This window comes from Oryzias latipes, chromosome 1 (genome assembly GCF_002234675.1).
Source record: "Oryzias latipes chromosome 1, ASM223467v1".
NCBI lineage: Eukaryota > Metazoa > Chordata > Actinopteri > Beloniformes > Adrianichthyidae > Oryzias > Oryzias latipes.
Genome location: NC_019859.2, coordinates 17,606,442 through 17,611,770, shown reverse-complemented (window position 1 = coordinate 17,611,770; position 5,329 = coordinate 17,606,442).

Genomic DNA, 5,329 nt, shown 5'->3' with positions numbered 1-5,329 from the left:
ACTTCACTCAAAGTCTTCCTATTTTTACACACTCTCATGTAATGTCCCTTTTTTCCACATGCATGACATACTGTTTCATTAGCTGGACACTCACGTTTTGGATGGGGTGATGAGCTGCCGCACTTATGACACTGTGCATTTGGTTTACTGTGTTGAGGCCTCCACGATTTGCTCTGTTTGACGTCTGGATGTGATTTGGTTTTAAACTTTCTGCTGCTTTTGTGCACCCTGTCAACACATTTAGCATCTCCTTCCCGCTGCCCCCCGCACCACTGTGACGTCATAACAATGCGACCCTGTAGTTCTTTAACAGAATTATGTTTAACCAATGGCATAACAATACACAACAGCCATATCATATACAAGTGGATGGGATGGGCTCCGGCAGACCCGTGACCCTGTGAGGGAAAAAACGGTTAAGATAAATGAATGAATGAATTCTGTCTGTCTGGGTGTTCTTTTGAACACTTTTTCAAGATTAGAAGAGGAGTTTTATTCAAAGGAACCCCATGGCTGGATTTGATTATTGCTGCAATAAAATGGGAAACCCAAAAAGGATTCTGAATAAAGAAAACTTTTGGGGAAAAAATGTTGGAGCTCTTACATCCTGTCATTCTGTAAACAGGTTGAGTAGTTGGTGTAGAGGGACCTCTCGTGGCACAAAGAGGTATTGCAAATAAAGGCTTCCTGAAGGTGTGCTGCCTTCGGGGTTAAAAAACCCTCAATTCATAGATAATAAACTTGTGTTAGATAAGAAATCTCTGTGTATAACTTGGTGGTGGGGATTGGCTGAAGTTGTATGTTTTGACAAACATGTCTTGACTTCACCCAAAGGTTTCACTTTTACTAAAGAGTGGAGAGCTTCAAGGTGCTAAGCCTCCCTCAAAAAAGCTCTGCAAGTGTGAAGGTTCAACAGGAACATGTAGTGTTGACTTCTCATCAGTCGCCGCAGAATTTCAAAGCCTTGAAGGAAAAGAGAACCAACAAACCTTGCAGCCTGGTGATATTTTAAATTGAAAAGCCTGATTATAGATCAACCAGAAACTGGTGGCAATCCCACTTCATCTATGCTGGTTAACAACATAATGTTTGTATGTAGTCTTTTTTTCTTTCTTTATTTCATTAGTGGATGGATAGAGACACTGGATGACACTGCAGTCTTCTTCATGTCATTGCCAGCTGTATACACATACTTGAAAGACAAAAAAATACATGATCTCTTTGACAAAGGGAAACTTTGAGGAGCACCAAAAAAAGAAATCCTCCCAAAAACAGTAAAAATACATACATTCAAAAAACATATTATCAAGTGTTTTAATATTTATGTCACAGAAAGAACAGTTATTTTCAGGAAAACCAAAACGTATGTGTAGCAGTTCCTTGCATGGATAGACTGCATTCATTATTTCAAAATGGATTTCTTTGTATTTTGGGAAAATTGGATATTTAATAAACTGAGATCTTTACTTGCTAATTTCCTCTCTTGTGTAACGCCGTGATATAGAAAGATTTTTGTAAGATGTTGGAAACAATTATCTAACAAACAAAGATCGTATAAATGAGCTTCGAAGTTTTGAATTAAGCGGTCGACCATCGAACAGCAGAGATAAAAGCAGAACTTGAACATTTTGAACCAGACTGGAGGACATTTTGATCAAAGTCTGAAGGATTGCTTTGATCACGTTGTTCTATTGTTTTCTATCATTTATTTTAAAGTTACTGGAAAGAGTTTCCAGTGAGATAATGTTTCCATTGTCATTCATAATATGTAGTAATGACCAAATACCGTTATCAATCCAGTTTTTGTAAAATATTGATTTGTTCCTACATTAATTAAACCGACACTTCCATGTGGGAGTGTTATGTGGACTAAAGTTATGTTTGTATATGAGTTTGCCGTACAGTAACACTTGCTGATGAGAAGTAGAAAGTTTAATAGGAAGTTTTTTCACATTTTAGATGGAACTCAGTGGCCCCTAGATGAGAGAAAATGTTTGAAGGAATATGAAAACAAATATTTCTTCCATTTTGCAGAAAAGACCTAAGCCAATTTATCTTAATCATACCATCCAAACTTTCAAAGTCTATGGCTTTAAATCCACCTTCACTGTAATCCTGAATTATAGTTCCTTTTTTTGTAATAATTTTTATTTTTCCAGATTAAGTTGAACTTGGCCTGGTTTATTGCTTTCTTTGCAGATTTAGGGAATTGGGAGTGAATATGCTGGATAAATGAATCTGGATAAACATTCTAATTTAGTGAGAAACACTCTGCCCAAAATAGAAATGTCTCGCTGTGACCACATGTTTAAATTGACATTACATTCCTCTAAAGTTTTCCATAAGTTCATTTCCTCCATTGTTTGACTATCTTTGGTAATATGAACACCAAGATATTTCACAACAGTCCTAACAGCTGTGTTATGAAGAACTGACTGATCAGAATAGTGAACTGGCAACAATTCACATTTGCTGAGATTTAGTTTTAAACCAGATGCTTTAGAGAAGAAATCCACAGTCTGAATGATCTCTGGTATTTGATGACTGTCTTTCTTGAATGTGGCCGTGTCGTCTGCCAGCTGAGTGATGGCTAACTGTTCTCCCACGACATTGAGTTTACAGAAACCAGAGCTTTTTTTATAAGTATTGATAACATTTTCAACCGTGTCAAAGGCTTTAAAGAAATTTAAAAATAAAATGAAGCCATCATCTTCAATTTATTGATTATAGTCAATCAAATCAAGAACTATTATTGTGAATTGAACGTCCTTTTAAAAACCCTGATTGTGTGTCTGAGATGATCTGATTCAGTCCTGTTTTTAATCTAGATGCATAAATGTTGGTTAGAATATTATAATCACTGTTGAGGAGGGATATTGATCTCAAATGATCAATTAGTCTGGCGTCTTTCCCAGGTTTAGGAATCAGGGTACTGACACCCTGCTTCATGGTAGTTGGAAGGATGTTCAACTCAACTTATGACCAACAAAAACTGCTCTTTCAAGTGTTCCCAAAAATGTCTGTAAAAGTTCATGATAAGTCCATCAGATCCTGGACATTTATATACAGCTAAACTTCTCATGGCTTTTTCTGCTTCTTCCATAGTGATTTCTGCTTCACACACTTGTTTAAAATTTTCATCCACTTTAGGAGCCAAACCCTTGATGTGGTTGAAGAAGCGATCAGCATCCTGAAATGAATAAGAAGAAGAGTACAACCCACTGTAAAACTGGAAAATTTCTCTCTTCATGTTTTCCATATTTGTACTTTCTCTGCCATCAATTAGCAATCTGTTAACAGCATTTTTCCCTTGTCCCCTTTTTTCCAGTCTACAAAAGTAAGCTGAACTTTTCTCTCCCTCTTCAACCCATTTAGCTATGGATCTAATAAAAGCACCTTTGGCTTTAGAGATGTTCATATTATCCAGAGAGGTTTACAGGAATGCAACTCTCTGTTTCTCAACTTCACTCAATAGAGATTTACAACAAATAGAGTTCATATCTCTGATCATTTCCATTTCTTTTTGTTTACCATCTCTGCTCAATCTTTTGCTATGAGTTTTTGAAATCTGTCTTGCTTTGAATTTGAAAAATTCCCATTTCTCCCTCTGAGTGGTGAACTGTCAGTCGTTAGTTATCCTTTGGATTTCATTTATAATCGCCTGAGAATAAAATTCCTCCTCTAATAGACTAGCGTTGAAATTCCAGTAACCTTCGCTTTTAGGATTATTGCGAGATTGAATAATGAGCTTGATCATAGAATTGTCTGTTAATGGTGCAGCTGAAGTTTTAGCTATTGATGTAAAATTCTGTTGATTTTCATGTCAACCAAAAATCCAACCTAGATTTAGCAGATCCGTCTGGTTTAAACCAGGGGAACGCTTGAACATCAGGATTATCACGGCGCCAGACATCAGAAACATTGAAATCTCTACATAAATGAAGAACAGGATTATAATGATGGTTTTGAAATGCTGAAGGAAATCTGTCAAGGTATTCATCTTCCACCATATTGAAATCACCTCCAATGATGAGATTACTGTTAGGATATCTTTGGTTAAGTTCCTTAACAGAGCTTGTAAAGTCTGAAAACGTGATTTTGTTTTTGCTGCAGAGTTATATACATTTCCCAGAATAACAAATTTATCATCTTTCTGCCGTTAGAATGATAGCCTGTTAATATAGATTGTGTGTGTGTGTGTATATTTATGTATGTATGTATGTATACACATTTGGGTGTAATTAGTTCGGTACGGCTGTTTAACAAATCTGATATGAACTGCTATTTATGAACTATTATTTTATTGTTATTTATTGTCTGTGTTTTGCTGTCGGACACCTGAATTTCTCCCTTGGGAGATTAATAAAGTTTTTTTCTATCTATTTTTGTTTTATTTTTCAGTACAAAAAAGGCAGTAAAAAATTACTTGCAAAATGCATTTATTGGTTTTATATAAAAATAAATAAAAATGACTTATTCAGGTAATCTGCTTCATAAAATAAGAAAACCTATTAGCTGCCAGAAATCAAAAACTTAACACTGGCCTGAAAAAAAATTAATGTGGCATTCGCTATCTTTGTGTAACAATGTCGACACGCAGCATTCGACTTATCCAATTCTCTTTTCCCTTCATTGATGATGACAACAAATCCAAAGAGCGTAAGGAGATGGGGGGCTGGGGGGAACCTCATGTCTGCCTTAGGCATGCTGATTCTGTGGACATACGCACTGTCACCTCCGTCACCTAACAGCAGTTGAACATGAACTGAAATGACCTTTCTGACTGTGGAAGGCGGATCTTCCTTCAGGTTTCACTTCCCTGTTCGAACCCTCAGTTTTTTACCGTTCGAACGGGGAAGAGGGTAAAATTTCAAACAATTTAGTTGAAAATTATTACTGAAAACCAACTTAACTTTTATTACATCTTTTAGAAAAAAACAGCTGCAACTTCCAGTTTTTTCTGCCACAATTATCACAAAAATGCAAGTGAGATTGTGGAGGGACATTAGATCAATACAGACCATAGAGTTTCTCCTTTTTAAATTTTTGGATGCAGGTGTGTCACGGGATTTTTGTCAAGGATAAAGTGTGCCTTGGCTCAAAAAAGGATGAAAAACACTGAGCTAGAGGAGAAACGCCCACTTGGGAAGCCTGGCTGAAGGTGGTGGAGCAATGTTCCCATGCATGCACTGCAGCAGTAACTTGACCTCACCAAGATGACGGTGCTCTCCTCCCATGAGGAGCCACGTGGTCTCCTCTGGCAATATAACTCATTGTGTTTGGGTGTAGCCTTTATTCTCCTTTTCATTCACACAGCCTTGTCACCTTA